The following is a 19472-nucleotide window of genomic DNA, read 5'->3' as shown; positions in this document are numbered from 1 at the left end:
ATCCTTCTCCAGTCTTACTCTCATCAAACAAAACCTCATTTTAGAATGCATGTTTTAGCAGTGTTTCTATGGTATTGATTTGTCCTTATGGCACAATGTAATCCATCACATTAAGTCAACCAGGGTTGCATAGTCCAGACATTAGCTGCCAAAGAAAAATCTACAGCCATGTTTTTTTTTTTTATCATGTTTTAACTGGATATATTACTACAGTAAAACCCTGTTGTACGAGCAACCTATAGTACGAGCAAACGGAGATACGCGCGACCTCGCTTGCCAAATTTTACCCTGTTTCACAAGCAAATTTCGAAGGCATGAGCAAACCCACGCTGCCGGTTCCCCGTTTTCGGCCGAGGGTCGCATCAGTCACTTAGTTGATGACGTATCACTCGGTCGCTCTCGTTGTTCAGTGTAGCAAAAACGTCACTTTTTTTTAGTGTTATATTTTTATTTCACTAGAAATCTTGAAAAATGTCTCCCAAGAAAATCAGTGATGGTGCTGTGAAAAAAAAAGAAAAAAACGAATTATGCTCGTCCAACGGGGTTTTACTGTATACCATTAGAGCATGTGAGTGAATTAGACACATTGTTTTAGTTCTTATTGGATTTAGTTTACTTCAGCTGTAGTCAGAAAGTTGCTATTCCACTAATGACATGTTATTTATATAATGATATCTAACTTATTTATCCGGATCCAAGGTTATTACTGTTTGGTCTTAGTTAAAACTGTTTGGGGTGAAGTTAAAGCATGTTGTGTGTGTGTGTGTGTGTGTGTGTGTGTGTGTGTGTGTGTGTGTGTGTGTGTGTGTGTGTGTGTGCATTGCTGTTCCTTTTATCAATCCTCACTTAATCCCTGTTATGCATATAAATTAATTAACTTGCCGGGCACTCTGCTGTGTAATTGAGTTATTTGGCTACTAATCTATCTATCATTTGTAGGTGTGTGTGTGTGTGTGTGTGTGTGTGTGTGTGTGTTTGTTTTAGTGTAGAACAGCCTTTAGCTCTGTACGATATCTATAGTGGTGGAGCAGGTCAGCAGTAAGTGAACTGAAACAGCTTTTAATCAGAGAGAACTGAGGAGGCCTGCAGGGAATAAATGAGTATTTAATCTGTCAGGTGCTTCTGCTGCTGCTGCTGGACTCACCATGGCTGCACCTCTCACTTTTGACATACTGTATGCTGTGAAGTCTATTCTTTATCACTGTATTTCAGTAGATAAGCTCATGATCAAAAACAGGACCATAAAGCTGTGAGACGTGCTGCGTCAGTGTAACATTTAACAAGTAATACAATAATCCATACACAATTTCAAGAGATCTGAGACCATTTCTGCATAAAAATATTCCAGATTCTTCACATTTTGAGATCCACACTGGTGGACTCGTCACTTCACCCCACAGGTTTTATGGAGTTTCAGTCAGGGGACTGGAATGGTTTTGGTAGGACCATGGCCCTTAGCCACATAATAGCTTTAGTTTTTTGCTTAAAACATATTGTATAGTAGCATAAAGCTTTGGGGTGACACACAGTGGGTGCTGCTTTGTCAGTTATTAATACATACCCAGAAGGATTCTTCTGAAAATTGCACTTTTAGTGTCTTATTGTTTCACCAGAACATCCAAATAAGTGGATTTACTGTTCTCTAAATGCTACTGTTGATTATACAAGCTTCACTTAATTAAAGGAAATGTACACATTGTGTACATTAATGTCAAGCCCAGAGAACAAACAGCATCCTGGTGTCTATCGAAGTACACAGCTTTTGGTTATTACTGTTCAAACACTCAGCTCTGCTTCAACATGCCACACGGTCTCGACATTTTCTTGTGGTTTTAAAAAGAAAGGCTCTTCTATTTTTTTTTTTCATTTATTTTATAAAACATTATGAATCTCACTCCTCAAATAACCCTGAAGGCAGAGTTTCAAATAAACCACACCATTGACATTTATCCAACATGATTTTATAATGAAGAGGAACTGAAATGTCACGGTGCAGGAGAAAATTCATTTCCAGTTGAACATGATTTAATCAGGGCAGTGTGGAGATCTTCCCTGATTAGGAAGATGAAAGAATATGATTTGTGATTTTTAGAAGAAAAACAGACAGAGAGTTTCAAGTAGGCAGATTTATAGTGCAGTATTTTATACACAAGCAATCTGCTGATCCAGGAACCTCACACACACACACACACACACACACACACACACACACACACACACACACACACACACTCAGATTGTTGTTCTATATACTGTAGATTTAGGAGGTAAGACTCCAGTCTCTAGCCGTTAGGAATCGTTTAGCAAAACGTGGTACATTTTGTTGGTAAACTGTGTGTACTGCTGATTAGGGCTCTTGCAGCTCATCCACACACACACACTTAGTACAAGGTTCAGAACTCTTGTTAGTTTTATGGCATTTACAGAACAACTCCATTAAAGTTTTTTTCTATAAATGTTATGTTTCTTTATGTTCATTTGATAATCACTAATTTTAGAGCGCTTTTAACAATGGACTATGAAATGGTCTTATAAATGTATTACTTATCATTTTAAGTTTATACCTAATGAGTGAGCCAGTGGCGACCGTGGCAAGGAAAAACTCCCTGAGATGGCATGAGGAAGAAACCATGCAAGGAACCAGCCTCAAAAGAAAACCCATTCTCATGTGGTTGGCACCGAATATCCATTCATTACATTTCCATCATTACTGAGGTGAACTGTTCAGTGATAGGCACTTGAATGCAGAACTGTTCATGCAAACTGTGGTCCTGAACCATTGTAGCAGTCTGATTATATTAATTACAGTCCAAATCCATCCTCAAAGTTCTGGAGTTGCTCTTTAGACTGTTCATCTGGAACCATCCTAAGCTGCCTGGAGTGTCTCCTGTTGAAGAGAACTCCATCCAGAAGTGGGGTGTCAGGGTGAATTGGGTGGATCAAAAAAGAAGGGACAGGAACACTGGTCCACTGGTACCTCAGGAGGATTAGCATTAGATGCCTAGTAGAGCAGGGTGCATGTAGAGTTTTCGAGGTCAGGTACCAGGAGGGTGTAAATGAGAAGCTGGAGAAACAATAGGAACTTGTGAAAAAGTTCAAACAAAACAAAATGCATGCGTGTGTTTTTGTGTGTATATATTTTCTGTGAAGTGTGTGTGGTGTTGCAAAGTGTATTGTGTGTCTAGTGTGTGTTTTGTGTGTAGTGTTCTGTCTGTAGTGTGTATTTTGTGTGTGTTTTGTGTGTAGTGTGTGTGTTGTGTGTGTGTGTACTGATATGTTGGGAGTATATCTAATGTGTAGTGTGTAGGCTGTGTGTGTGTGTGATGTTTAGTGTGTGGACTGTGGGTGTGTGTGTGTCTGTCTTTTTTTTCTTTCCGCTTCTCCCATTAGGGGGCGCCACAGCGGATCATCCATCTCCATACCCCCCCTGTCCTCTACATCTGCCTCTTTTAAACCAACTACCTGCATGTCTTCCCTCACCACATCCATAAACCTCCTCTTTGGTCTTCCTCTTTTCCTCCTTCTTGGCGTCTCCATCCTCAGTAATCTCCTACTGATATACCCCATGTCCCTCCTCTACACATGTCCAAACCATCTCAATCACACCTCCCTCTTCTTGTCCCCAAAACGTCCTACATGCGCTGTCCCTCTAATAAACTCATTTGTAATCCTGTTCATTGCCGTCACTCCCAATGAACATCTCAGCATCTTCAGTTCTGCTACCTCCAGCTCCACCTCCTGTCTTTTAGTTAAGGGTGTGTGTCTATGTGTGTAGTGTAGGCTGTGTCAGGTGAAGTTGGAGGTCACACTGTGATGATCAGCCCCTGGGAATAAAGTGAGTTTGTATGAAGTACTGTATGATAAAATCTCACTGTACTGTAGCTCCTGTAAGTAAAGTCTCTGTATACTTCAGCTGCATCTTTATCAGTGATTGCATCAGCAGCCAGTAACTGCTATGGTGTGAATGATATGAGGAGAGGCAGCAGAATACACACTGAGCCGGAGTTGCTCTTTAGCAGCTCATTCACTCATTTTAAATGAGTTTGAACTCAGAGTCTTGCAGAAAGACTTTGCAGAGATGTGATGATTTAATAAAGACGGCTTGGTGAGGTTTCACAAAAACATATTTTGACTCTAGTGGTCTGATTTTCTGAAGAGAATTCTTCTGAACATCTGTCCAAATATATACGTCTTACATTTGTACACTTTTCCTTGTAATTTGAAAGATCATTACACCAATTTAGAAAGAGAACAAGGCTGAAATTGATGTTTGTATGAGGTTTATTTCCCCAGAATGAAAAATGTTCTTCCTTTATTAGTAATTAGTAATTAATATTTTCTTTCTTTTCTTTCTTTCTCACATGACATGGGAACAGAAATGGATTTAGAGTAAGAAAAGGAAAGAAGCTGATGAGAGCACTGGCTGATGGGTCACTCCATGAGTCTGTATACATGTGAGAGAATGGAACAAACTGTGCAAATATTTACACAAATAGTAGGTGACTTTTATTTTCATCCCGACCTCCTACATAGTCCCGACCTCCTAGTACATCATCCCGAGCCCCTACATAGTCCCATAGTTCGTTCTTTGCATATCCCAGCTTGCTCAGAAGCACAGGATCGCAGGATCAGTCATGATACGGCACCCCTGGAGCACAGAGGGTTTAGGGCCTTGCTCAAGGGCCCAAGAGTGGCAGCTTGGTGATACCTGGGCTTGAACCCCCGACCTTACGATCAGTAACCCAGCGCCTACCACTCCCCTCATCCCGAGCCCCTACGTTTTGATGGGATTCTCTACAATTGGAGACACTGTGCAGCTGAGAATAGTTCCATGTAAACAGTCTAAACGTTCAAGAAACTTAGGGATGGATTTGGATTTGGACTCTAATTAATATCAACAAAATCTCTGTAGAACATCCTTAAGCAGCGAAGAACAAAACTTTTTCACAGGTCCCCCATCACTTCTCATTTATATTGTAGCAGTACCTGACCTCAAACACTCTACATGCACCCTGGTACCTCAGGTATAAATGAGAAGTGATGGGGGACCTGTGAAAACGTTTCGTCCTTTATGTGGAGCATAAACAACCTATAGATCAATGAAGTTACTGAGTAACTCATTAACTTTGAGGATGAATTTAGACGTAATTAAAATCAAGTCTAATACAATGACTCAGGACCACAGTTTGCATTTAATTGCCCATCACTGAACACCTCTACAATGATAGAACTATAATGAATGGAACATGATTAGCATCACTGTATTCCGCAACCCAGATGAGGATGGGTTACCTCTTGAGTCTGGTTCCTCTCAAGGTTTCTTCCTTATACCATCTCAGGGAGTTTTTCCTTGCCACAGTCACTACTGGCTCACTTATTAGGGATAAACATACAATTATAAGGTAACTTTTAGGCACTAAGCTCATTTTAACACTCTTTTATACAACTCTCCAACCACTGTATCTCTGTAAAGCTGCTTTGAGACAATGTCCATTGTTAAAACGGTCTACAAATAAAACTGGAATTGAGTTGAATTTAACAATTGAACCTGGAAATAATTTATTGATTTATTTCTCATGTAAATCATTCTCACCAAAATCATTTACATTACTGTCGGCATACATAATCCAAATTGAACAAGTTTTGATTTACAGTTCATAGAAGATTAAGACTATGGTCTCCTCATTTCTGAAAGTTTATTTTTTCAGAATTCAGAAGAATTGAGAACATGTTTTCAGAAATCCATTTGGCCATTTGGCTAATTCACTGTAGATGTGCCATTAGATCCAACCCACAAATAGCATCAGCAGAAAATTGCTGAGGATAAGAATTCTACAATGGGAGCGGAGTAGAAAACATCCCCATCAGCAGCTCTATTGTTGAAAATGAATTGCTAAGGTTTACATCAGCTACATCGTTTCTTTTTCTATGGAATCCTGTTAAAGAAGACAGTGAACTGAACATTGTGGTTTTGCAGGCTGATGTGGGCCACGTAGAGCATCACTTAATAATCACATACGTACAGCAAACAAATTTCAAACACTGGAATGGAAACCTGAGAGGAAATTCATTCATGCTGTGTGTGTGTGTGTGTGTGTGTGTGTGTGTGTGTGTGTGTGTGATTAGCCAGTCTTCGAGTTTTATCATGGAAAAGACCATCCTGAGAAAAAAATCACCACAAATACTCCATAGGCTTTAACTCTTATTAACCTATATAATGGTATGCATTGATTATGTACTAGAACTGCACTCTGTCAGGTTTTCTTTTGTTTCGTATTCGATTTTTGAATCTGGTCTGGAGGTGTGCTGCAGTTCTGTAGAACATCCGGCTAATATTCATGACCTCATTTTAAAATGCTATTGTTTCTATAGTAACCACTCGTACACAGAGAATCTAAGAAGTGTTGCAGTTTAATAAAGAAACATGTGTGAGGTTCATATGCTGAAGAGAGAAAACGAGATGCTGGTGAAGGAACAACTGTTTGTCCTTGCTGTAATGTGGTATGAGGTTATATGAAAATAACACACAGCAGGGAGAGTGATATGGAGTACATTATTTTCCTGTTACGTCACTTTCTGCAGTGTGTTATACCACAGTTATTCACCACCAATTGGAGAAAAAGTTATTTAGTAATAAATACACTGCAGCAGGCTGGAATTCTTTATTTGGCATTTTCTAGTTTGTTAGAAAGCTTAAAACAGAGTGCAGAGTCAGCTATGATACAACAACCCTGGAGCAGAGAGAGTTAAGGGCCTTGCTCAGGGGCCCAACAGGGTCTGCTTGGCAGTGCTCCAGTCTTTCTCTCTCTCTCTCTCTCTCTCTCTCTCATATCTATACACACACACACACACACACACACACACACACACACACACACACTTAACATATTACCAAAAGCTGAGAAAATCACCACTTGCCTTATATAACTTTTCAAAAACCTGTGCTGTTGTTCAACCAATCAGATGTGAGCGTTCAACTGTCGTACTTACAAAGTAATTACAAAACACCGTGGTATAAGTGGAATAACACTCCAGACCGTCCAATCCACTTCATGATGTTAAGGCCACCTGGACGACTTTGTTTTTTGTGTGTAATTGCAGTCTCTGTCTTTTGCTCTGAAGAAACCATAGAAGACACACACACACATACATACACAAACACACACAAATATCAGTACTGGAAAAACAGTTCTATTTATCATTTCGGAGACTGGAATGCTGCGGGCCGCTTTTCTAGGCCAGAACTGTACCACTATCTCGCTGACTGTGGCTTCTAAAATGCACAGTGATGCAGAAACCCTGACGAAATGGAGCGTAATTACAGTACAGAGCGAGTTATTTAGTGCAAAGCTGTCATATAACTCAGCTGCTAGTACAACATGTCATGGCTTCACATTTCTGTGTGTGTCTAATAATATCATTTACCACAGCAATGCGCTTCGGTGAGTGATGACATACGGTAAACAGACTACATGACATGACATCACAAACCCTCGGTTCCTCGGTCTAGTACTTGTATTATCTATTGTTTCTCTTTCGGTATCCAAATAAACGTTTGTACTGAATTTGAGTCTACTTTTTCTCCTTCTTATTTAAGTATTAGAGTTGTCCTTGTTCACAGAGAACAGGCGTTCCCAATACGTCGATCGGGATTGAGCAGTAGATCGCAGTAGGTAGGGTAGTTAGGTGGTTTCCATTGGTAGATCACATTCCATTAAAAAAAGTCTGAGATCTGTTCTTTTCTAATCAAACACGCGTGAGCTACGTCAAAACTCCAGCGAGCTGTGACTCCACTTATTTATGTGAGTCAGCTTTTTCCAAAATGTATATGATTAAGTGGAAATATCTTTACACCGTGACTGATGATCATTGGGAAGTCTGCTTGAGGCTTGAGCTACAGTCTGGATGATGCAGAATGCCCTGGCTGACTCGATTCAGTGCAAGTCATCATTAACCTCTTAGCCTTCAGCGCCGCGCCAGTGCGACCGATATCCCATTGTTCAGAGGTGTTAATGTTTAACAATAAATTAAATAAAAAAGGGAAAAGAGTAACCGTGACTAACTATAAATCAGTGAGCACCATGACCCAGACATTGTATTGTAGTTATTGTAGTTACAAAATTGAATTTGTATAAATTTCATAGAAGGTTTGTACTCTACCCAAAAAGCTACAATACAAACCTTCTATGAAATGTATACAAATTGCTAGTTTTGATGAAAAAAACAACAACAAAGAAACAACAGGAAAATTGCTTTAACCCATATATGAGCGAGTGAGAGAAACAGGGAGAAAGATGGAGAGAGAGAGGGGGGGGGGTGTTGGCTGACACTTTGATAGATTAGATCTTTAGCACTCCACTCTTAGAAGACGTATGAATGTGTTATCCAGAGGTTTCCATATGGTTTGGATTCAGAGCCAGAGGCTAGAGGATGAAAAAGAGGTGATCAGTTACTTTCAGCAAGTCATATATAACACATTAACACCTTTCAGGAGAACATATCTTGTGTCTTGTTGCTCATTCGTGTCCTCACGTACTCGAGTCTGTATGCGGAAATGAGCCGAAATATGTGTGGAAACACTGAAATCTTAAGTAGAGCTCATGGAGAAGTACAAAGCCCGGATCTACAAACAGAGAGAATGTGAATGTGGGAAGAAACGACTCTGTACAAGCTGGACGCTCGCCATGACTGATATATTCTCTGTCTATCAGAGATCTCGAGGCTAATTCCAACGTTATCTCCTCATTAGTGCATGTGTTACTGCTTAATTATTCATCAGTGATATACAGATAAAATAGTGCATCGGTGTGTGTCTTTCTGCTTTTGTACAGTTCACACTGCACATTAGCACACAAGCAGCTAATCTGGAAGCAGCCTGATTTGTCCAGTACCTAATTCAGCCCAATAGTCAAGACATTGATCATAGCTTCAGTCTTTGTGTTTCACACTGTATGGCCAAAAGTATTGGAACACTCAATTTTTTCAATCATATTAAATTTTTGTCTAAACTTTTACAAGGTGTAGAATTTTACATAGATATTTTTGAATGGGGTAAAATTATATTTTCCCTTCACTTACACTAGGAGACCCAAACTTGTTCCAGCATGTCAATGCCCTTGTGCACAAAGCCAGATCCATGAAGTTGCATGGATTGGTGTGTGGAAGATCTTAAATGGCCTGCAACCGACATCAATACCTGACTTTACTCACTCTCTTAAAGCTGAACGAGCACAAATCTAGTTCTAGTTATATCTCGTTTAAATTGATATTATGAAGATCCATATTCAGACTTCTGCTGCAATCACAATGGATTTCCACTTTCTCCTCTTACTGGAGTGTACAGTGTTGTGTGATTATGGCCAGTGAGAAACCTAATTAACTACTTAATATTAAACAATATAGAACAATATACTTTTTTGAAAACATTATAAACATAATAGTAAAGTAATGTGAACTCTTTTCTATTTTCTAGGCCATGATTTCATGAGAACTCACAAAGTTCCATCTAATGTAAAGCATAAGTGAAAAAGATGGATGGAAAATGAACTGCTAAGAGAAGTGAACTCTTTTTCTGTCATCCTTTAAGGAGAATGGGTTTTATTTGACTGTGGTTTTATGTAATAATTATAGTGCGTGAGTTTAAAGAATTATATGGAAGCTCATTTTGGAGCTCGATCTGTGTATCATTAGACAGAGTTGTCAGGTTTCAGCAAAATTTCCAGCCAATGGTCTAAAACTTTTCCCAATAACCACAGAAAAGACTTGAAACTAGTCTCCCAAAAAAAATCAGCCACTGGAAAAGAAAGTATTTTTTTTCTTTCAGTCTTTTCAGCCTTTGCATGGAAAATAAGTCTGACAGACATTATCTATTCTATCTATCCCTCTCCAAGTCTATGCAAAATATCTTATTTAAAAATGGTTCTGTGCATCATAGCCACACTGTAGGCTTTTTTCCCCCCAGACACCTTGACATCCCTGTTATTAACTGTCAGTCTCCTGCTCCTCCTTTAGGCACGAGCAGCATGATTCCTGTCCCAATGGGTCTCAATTAGCACTTGTTTCAGTTTTTACTGCTGGGTGCAATAATAACTTTATAAAATCCAAGCAGGGTCATGGGCAGCATCTAGAAAAATGAAAATGTCAGCTTAATTCTATTCATTTCATTTTTATTTGTATTACTTTTTTTGTACATTGAGACATTATCTCAAAGCAGCTTTACAGAGATAGATCTATTCATCTATCACTTTTTTAAAAAATTGGTGGTCACTCAGTATTTTATTGTCATTCTACATGTATAGACTTGTGAATGATGACTTCAAGAAGATTCATATTTTGTAACACATTAGCTGAGCTTTAAACCTTTTCCCAAACTCATTATAATTTAAAATCCTCTCCCTTCAGTCATCCATCTCTTATACATAATCCTACAGCATAGTGTCTGTATTTCACTATTCAATATTTAATGTCTAAGTTATTCATTTTTTTTATTTTTTACAGAAAATCCATCAGGAGGGATCGTTTATTTGTTGATCAGCAATTTCGTATTTTTTTAGATTTGTAGATAGAGTTTGACGAGGGTTTGTCTTTTGTGGTGACCTACCTATGTTACGGTTAATGTTTTGTGACATTTTGAAACACACACACACACACACAGTGTTTGAAATGAAATGAAGACACATTTGTCTGTGTGAGCCTCAGTGTTGGTGTAAAAAGCACCTCAGGGCTTCATGCTCCATCTCAGACAAACACCAATGTTAATCAGAGTCATTACATCACAGAGATTATTCATTACAGATGATTCATTATTAATGAGTGTGTCTGTGTTTGAAGATGTTGATCTCCAGGGATTCAGTCGGATTGATAAAAAGCTAACGCACTAAAGGTGTTTACTTTGCTGTCTACATTTGATGTGAGATGATGCCACAGAATTATTATGAATATTATTTGCATATTCCTGAGTCCTCCCAGCTGTGTGTCTCTAAACGTGAAATACCAATGTATCCTGCATGATTCTTGATTCCAGAGGACGTTTTTAGTATTTGCAGACATTCAAGGCTTAGCCGGGAGCAATCAAGGCTCTTTTGTTCCATGTTTGAAAGCAATTAATAAACCTTACCCACTCACATGATGAACCCTCACTAACCCCAAGAAACACTGAAAACACACACACAGTGGAAGTGCTTTAACTAGCATGGTGTTTCTTAGCATTTTGATCTAAGGAAAAGTGAAAGGTGCAAATAAGGCACAATAGTTTCATAGATCTTTAGTAGCGTAGCCTCACAGTCAGGGCCACAAATCTGCTAAAAATGTATAACTGCATTATCCACGCTTATGCACTTTGTGTGTATTTGTATGCTTTCAAATATTTTTGCTCTTTACAATTCAGTTTCTATTGTTATCACCTTTTTAGTTAGCTGTCTTAGCTGTATGTAGTAAGTGAGTCGTAAGTATCTCAGGTCCGCTCTGTCTTCTACAAACACAATAGGATCATCAGCACGAGCAAATGAAATTCAGGGCCGAACAAAAGCGCAGTGGAAAACTTACTTCGAGTGCTTTTCGGGAATGAATAGATTGAATAGAAAAGATACTTTATTGTGTCTCGGTATGTGAGCAGAAGTGTGAAGGACAGCGAAGGTTAAACGTGTTTCGTGTGCTTGCTAATTTGAAGAGCTTCATCAGAAAGGCTGCAATAAAGCTCCAGGGAACCTGAATCCATGAATGTGTTCTAATTAGATTATTGCTGATCTTGTGGGCAAATAATGTGCACTCAGAATATGAATAGTGATGTATTTCTCCATCATCTTTCTCTTTTCTTTCTGGTTTTTCTTGCACTTGTCTCGAAGCCTTTGTGAAGCTTAACTTTCACCAGTCACTGAGTTGATGTCAAAGCTTGAATAGTCTCTCAGCGTGTGAACAACTTGCCAGGAACAAGTAAACCCAGCACGGATCATCCTTTTGCAATAATTAAGTACATTTACGTAAGAAACCAAATGATAGGGCACGCTGTTACAGGAACGTAATCAAGCACACGCAGTCATAGTGTGATGTGTTTTATTCATATTATACAACAGGAATTTGAACACACTTCGTTATTTTTTTAACTTATATAACAATTTATAATTACTTTTATCTTTTTGTAATGTCTGGGAGACAGGTTTGTTCCTGTTTTAGCGTGCATTACAGATGGCATTTTCCCCGTTCTTCAGTAGCCTCAGATTCTTGGCTAGTAGGAGTGTAACCTTTCTGCTATTGTGGCTCATTCACAGCTAAGTTCGATGTATTGAGATGCTTTTCTGCCCACCACAGCCATAAAAATCGTTTATATGTGTTCTGTGATGTTCCTGTAAGCTTGAAATTACCCCGTCATTCATCTCTATTCTCTCTCTTTTTAACTGTGTGCACACATTAGTGGTTGTTGTTTTGCTAATTGACTAAGATCACATTCTGATTGTTGATGTGACCCTGAAGCTCTTGACCAGTATATGTTATTTTATGCATTGCACTGCTGCCACATGATTGGTTGATTAGATCATTCTATAACTGGTATATATTTGTTAATAATACAGAAGTTCCTAATACATTAACAGTAGTAAATGTTTGTCTTTTCAACCTCAATTTCAAAAAAAGCCGGGACACTGTGTGAAATGTCAATAAAAAATATGCAATGATTTTTAAATCTCATAAATCCACATTCTGTACACAATAAAACAAAGCACTATATATAAAATGTTTCAACTAAGAATATATACCATTTTAAGCAAAAAAGTTATGTGCACTCAGAATATAAATGCATCTAGGTCAAAATAAGGTCATTTTGATGGTTGAAACAGATCTCAAAAAGTTGCTACAGGATCATATTTACCGCTGTGGGGCATTAAGCCTTCTGTCCATATACATCTGGGAACTAAGAAAACCAATTGCTGAAGTTTTGGGAGAGAAATTTTGTCCCATATGTGCCCGATACAGGATTCTAGCTGCTCAACAGTTCTGGGTGTCCTTTGTTGTATTTTTCGTTTTGATACATTTTCATTAGAGCTCCTGTGCGATTGAATATCATTTCAGTGATCACAGATTCGAAAGTCAGGACTGAAATTCTGTCTGTCCCTGTACGAGTTCTTAATTAAGCAGTAATATGTGTCATCACACACTCACAAGACGGTGCTGTGTTTGTATAGAGGATTGAAAAGTTAGCATGAAGTCATATCGGGTTTACTCATGATTCATTAATGAGTAGAGTCGGAGGTCATGGTTTTCAGATGTCTCATACACACTGAGCAGTTTGGCATTGTGTAATGAGCTTGGCATGGTCTGTATAAACAGTGAATTAAGAATGCATGTGGAAATACATATCTTTCATGTTTTTCCTTTTTTTTTACATTAATAAATCCTACACGTCTGCTGAACTGTCAGAAACCATGAAATATATTCAAATAAACTTCTAGTTGATGCTAATCAGAAGAGGTGCTGTGGTGTGGTGTGGTGTGTTTGTGGCTACGTGTCTGACATTTCACACAGCGATGCATGCTGATTTTCTGTCTTCCCAACAACCCTTAACCCCAAAATGTTGATATTTTCAAAAGGCCAGTGAAGGGGTGAGAACAAGACAGAATACTGATGAAGATAAAGAGAAAGTTGGAGAGCAGAGATGCTGCGAGGAGCCAAACAGCATGCAGGTTAATGCAAGTGGCAGAAGCACTTGACACCTAGTTAAATCCTCTGCATTTAAAAAATGTTTGAATTGTTAAATGCGGTGTTAATTGTAAAACTATATTTGTTGAAAAGCCATAAGTTCATTGTGAGAACTGTTCTGGAAGTGATTTCTGGTGAATCACATTAATGATGCTACGTTGATTTTATTCTGCATTCTTTTTTTCTATGTATGTATGTATTTATTTGTTGGTTTGTCTGTTGTTATGTGGAAAGATCTGCATATTCATTAAGTTAAAGGCCCATGCAAATTAAACCAGACAGTGAAAAGTGAAATGTTTTGAGCTTCTATGTGTGCTGTCAGGATTTTTGAGTTTTCTGGTCATGCTCTGCATGGCACAACAGCAGCTCTAGTTTCTATCAAATAAATGAATACGGAGAGCAGGACAGTAATGAGAACTTTGAATATTGCAGCAATAATTATACTCTGACTTCAGAGGCACTTTCCCAGGATGTCAAAATTCAACATGTGAACGTGGACATATTTTTTTTTAACGATGTTAGGGTAACATTTCTAAATAGTGGAAGTATAAAATTCACTGCAAAACACCTGAAAAAAACCCAACCTAGATGTATTATATCTTCTAAATCTTGTCACATGTATGTAATATCTTGATTTGTAGATACATTCTATAAAACCCATTAGTCAATCTTTATTTATCTTCTCATTTTCTCCACATATGTATATACTAAGTCTGAGGTGTCGTCTACAAGATAAACTGTTTACTAATAATATAGTCTTAGTATTTTATGCCCTTGCTGTTATTACTGATTGATGGATAATCCAAGAATAGACATAATTATAACATGACAGGGCCTGGCAGCTTAAAACATAGCATTTTAAAGTTTTATGAACAGTTTCATGATTGTGATAATGTCAACATCATCATCCTCATCATTATCATCATCATCATCATGTCAATATGTCTTATACTATTATAACTTGTGCTATATGTGCCTATTTAATGTGGTCTATTAACATTTTGAAAATTTTGCACTTCCCTCTGTTTCCACAAACATCCCGTTCTTTTGGTTACCTTTAAACCTTTACACAAATCGAACAATGTGTCTATATATCTGCCAAATTCCATAAGAATGAGAATAATATTTCTGGAGGCATGGCAAAAAAAAGTGCTATAATTCAGAGTTTGGGCTGATGGTTTTCTAAGTCTGCAGTCTAGTAGACCAGTGTTGATTTATTAATTGATAGAGACTTAAAGCACTTTTGTACATCTCTGGATAAAGTCATCTGTTCAATGCTGTGAATGTAATGTAAATGTAAATGCATTGTAAACATAGCTTTCCAGCTAAGACTTTTTCAATTCAAAAATATCCTAATTTTCACAACAAAGAAGGAGGTATAAAATCTAAATCATTTTTTACTTTTTTTTTTTATAGACAGAGAAGTGTTGCCAACTTACAGTTCAAGGATCCCAGTTTGATCCTGAGCTTGGGTTTTTTCATGGTGGAGTTTGTGTTATTCCCAATGACTTCCCACAGGTTTTTTAAAGGAATAGAATAGGGGAGATTATAAGAGATAAGAAATTAGAAATGAACTATAAACCTGCTGATTAATAACATTAACAATACAATACAAAGATTTAGATTTAAACGAGTTTGTTAATTTGTTTAAATGTACCCTTTTGGCTTCAATAATTATTAAGCTGTAATAAAAGATACACTTTGTATAATTATGTGATTGTCTGGGATATTTTTGCCTCTTACATGAACATTAAATGACAAGGACCATGTCTAGGAGACAAACCTGAGGTAAAGTTTTTGTTATTTTGTCTGTGGAAAGCTCTTGCACCCACAGACTGTGATTGTGTCTGATCTATTGTTATTGGGGAATCTTTTTAAGCTTTTAGACGAGATGAGACAAATGGTCTTTTTCTCCAAATGCACTGAATCACCTCAGAATGTTGTGACTGGAAAATTGTGACTGCATAAGGTAAACATAGTCCATGTAAATACTCACCTGATTGATTATCTAATTGAATTCCTGCACTGTGTTATTGAGAATATATTTTGGTTCAAATGGTGCTGCAGGAGCTTTTGTGCATTATATTGCCTTTTTCTACTGTTGTTCTCAACAACGATCACTAATTATCATTCTTCCCAATGACCAATCACTAAACACAGTTGTTCTCAACAGCCAATCACTAATCAGAGGCCCCTCAGAGGCTGTAATCCAGTGGTACCGCTCGTATTTACTAGTCTGGAAGTGGAGAACAAACCCTTTCCCAGGCAGAGACAAGCTAGCTAGCTTCAGGGTTGGCCGACCTCCTCACAATGTTTATCTTTTCTGGAAAATGGATGTTGAAACATAACATTCCCAAAACCAAAGCGCTACATTCTGAGGTGGTAGATTAGTGATTAGGGCATTGGAATCTGGATTGGAAGGTCACAAATTGAAATCCCAGCACCACCAAGGTGCCACCGCTAGGCTCTTAAATAGTTCATATGGTACAGTACTTTAAATTGCTCTGTTTTGCTAAATTATGTAACAAATTACTTTCCCATAGTGGTAATTATTCTTTAAGACTACTAGGTAGGCTAGGCCATGTCTCGACTTTTCAAGTCACAACGGGGTCATCGAAACACATCTCCATCGTAGGTCTGGTCTGCGTTAATTTGCAATTTGCATATTTTTCCTCAAAATGTTTTTCCACAGAATTTTAACAAATACCAAAATATTTATTTGTTTAAATGTCCATACGAAGAGTTTATGAATATATAAAATTGTAGCTTGAAAAGTTTCAAATTGATAAACAAGGCGTGATGATTAAATTGGCAATATTTCAACTATTTTGTTAGTGCAGGAGCAGGAGCAGTTGAAATGACTCTGGTGTGTGGAGCATCATTATTATGAGCTTTGCAGTTTTGTTCTGCAGACTTCACTGGCTGTGGAGCTCCGCAAGCATGGAAGAGCTTTAGGGCTTTCTGCTAGCACGGCTTAATCCTTGCGCCATACTTGAAATCTGAATGAATAATGTATGAGCGTGTGTGCGCGTGTGTGTGCGCATGTGTGTGTGTGTCTGAGTGCACTGAAGCAACACACAAGATTTAGCATAGTCCTGTCACTTTCTGCTTTTCCGCCTCTGCGTCTCATGTGCTTGCTTTTATGTCTGTTGTTCATTGTGTGTGTGTGTGTTGGTAATATACACCTGTGGGTTACAGAATAAAAAGCTAAATGAATTTAGAGACTATATATTTACAGTTATTGTATCTTGTTGAAATTTTCTGTGCTCCTCGCTTTATTTCAGCACATGCTGAATAATAATGTTACAAATGCAAACTTTAAAGATTAAAGCTTTTGAAACACATTGCACATAAATTTCTAGTTTTATTATATAGAAAATAATAATGGTGTTGGTTTGTGTAGTTTGTATACTGTTATATGTCAATTTAGTCAGAAGCTAGAAATGAGGCTTGAAATTCTTTTTTATTGCCCCTTTCCATGTTGGAAGTCGGGTTTTTCAGGTTGTAAGTGCAGTGCATTGCTTTATTAGAACACAATGAAACATCCTCAACAGAGGTCAGATCAGTTTCTCTGCAACCTCATTTGACCTCAAAATGCTGTCAGTTCCAGATTTTCTTTGATTAAAATCACAGTGTGATTGCTTCTCCAATGCTCCTCTAAAAGCCATCATTTGAAGGATATTGTAACGGGTCCCTTCACCCACAGACCAGCTACCAATACAGAAGATTCAAAATTGGCCTCTTTTGCAATCCTGAATGAATTGTGTCTTCTTGTTCTTTTCACATGTACATAAGATCCTGAGTTCTGGATACTTTTTTAAACCCATTATTCATTTTATACTTACGTTCCAATTCCAAAGACGTCCTCTGGAGGATAAACTGGAAAAGTTGTTAGTGAGGAAGCTGGGGCAAGATGGATCCCAGTGAGATTTTATTTAATTAGACTTTCTGTAGCATTATTTTTGCTTTCTTTCTCTCTCTCTCTTTTTTTTTAACTATTTAAGGATTTGTAATGTTTTTTCTTTATCTTTAATCAACTGTTTAAAGGTTTATATGTTAGTGCCAGTGACTGATTAATGTTTTATCTCATTGTGCCGAGTAGAATCGACTTCTGCCTATATTTTTCTTTTAAATGTCAAATTAGTTTTTAATCTGTTTTACCTTTATTGATGTAAAGCAGCACTGAGCTGTATAAATAATCTCACCTTTTAATCATACTACCATACGAGGGTCTTTGTTGTAAATTTATATTCAGGGTGAAAGAAAATCCATGAGAAAAAGAACTGCAAGATGTAATAAATATTTCTGTTCACATGGGTTTCACTTGTGACCCCGTCCAGAATTTTCCAAACATTGTAACACCTCCATATTGCTGAGAGTCAGAAATACTGAGTTTGTCCGTCTTCCCAGTAATACAGTTATATAAATGCATGAATATAATAAAGCACCTTGGGCTTGATGTCATTTTCTCAGTGACAAGAATTTGGACCCAAGTCTTAAATATTTATTACATCTCTCTTCTTTCTCTACATTTCTTTTTCCATATACACAAGCAATAAAATAAAGACCCCTGGGATGATGGTGTGTTGTACAGAGGTCTAATTCATCATGAGTATGTGTTGGCCGAATCACAGAAAAACTAAGACTGACTAGAACACTAACCTTAAAATGTACTAAAGGTCTTACATTCATCCATGTAAAAATCATAGTAGATGAGGTAGAGAATTTCACCAGAATTCTGATCATTTGTACCAGTGAGCGGTTCTGTGCTCATCCTAGGACTCTGTAACAATCTATACCTTCTGAACATTCCACCAACACATTGTACATTTACCCCAAAAAAGGATGAGTTTCTTTCAAGGATTTGTCCTCATGACATCTCAGGGAGTTTTACCTCACCAGTGTCAATTCTGGATTGCTTTCTGGGACTTCTTCTCACAGATTTTCTTTGATTGTAAAGAGCCAAAGGAATGCAGTTAGCATTTAACCAGAAGTGCATAAGTGGCTTATTTACAATAAATAACAGTAAGATACATAGGATACGAGGTCCATATATACAGGGATGAGGGTGATAAATATACAATATAAAATATACTGTGCAAAATAAAAGCTAGTGTAGTGGATAAGGAGTGCAAAATACACAGAAAGTGACAATGCCGTATTGAATCAGCTGTTCTGTGCAGGAAAAATACTATACTTCAGTCTGTTTGTGCAGCTCTGAAGCACCTGTGGCGTCTGCCTGATGGAGAAGTGTGAATAGTCCATGGTTGGGGTGAGAGGTATCTTTGATGATGCCTCTCGCCCTTTGCAGACAGCGTTTATTGTAAATGTTCTCCAGTGTGGGAAGCTGAGTGGCGATGATTCATTGGGCAGTTTTTACCACCCTCTGAAGGGCTTTATGGTCCAAAGCAGTGCAGCTGCTGTACCACACTGAGATGCAGTTAGTGAGAATGCTCTCAATGGTACAGCGGTAATAGTTCTTCAGTATCTTTTAGCACAGAGGGACTTTTTAGGTCTTCTAAAAAACAGGTGCTGCTGTGTCTTTCTGATCAGGAAAGAAGATTTCAGAGACCAGGTGAGATCCTCAGAGATGTGGACTCCAAGAAATTTAAACCTGGGTTCATGCTTAACAGCAGCTCCGTCGATGTGAATGGGAGCACGAGTGTGATTGTTATAAGTGCAATACACACTTTTAGATTCCTGCTTGAAACACATTTATCCAATCTGTCCAATCCCTTATTATTTTCCAGTTGTACCAACACCTACTTTAAGCATGTCATTGT

General features: G+C 37.9%; 1 protein-coding gene across 2 annotated transcripts in view; it reads left to right on the top strand.

The window, feature by feature from the left end:
- sash1a (SAM and SH3 domain containing 1a) overlaps nucleotides 1-19472 on the top strand; it is a 231284-nt gene that overhangs the window by 111908 nt on the left and 99904 nt on the right. The gene's annotated exons all lie outside the window — the stretch shown is intronic.

This window comes from Silurus meridionalis, chromosome 18 (genome assembly GCF_014805685.1).
Source record: "Silurus meridionalis isolate SWU-2019-XX chromosome 18, ASM1480568v1, whole genome shotgun sequence".
Classification (NCBI taxonomy): Eukaryota; Metazoa; Chordata; class Actinopteri; order Siluriformes; family Siluridae; genus Silurus; species Silurus meridionalis.
This window is presented reverse-complemented; position numbering and strand designations above follow the sequence as displayed.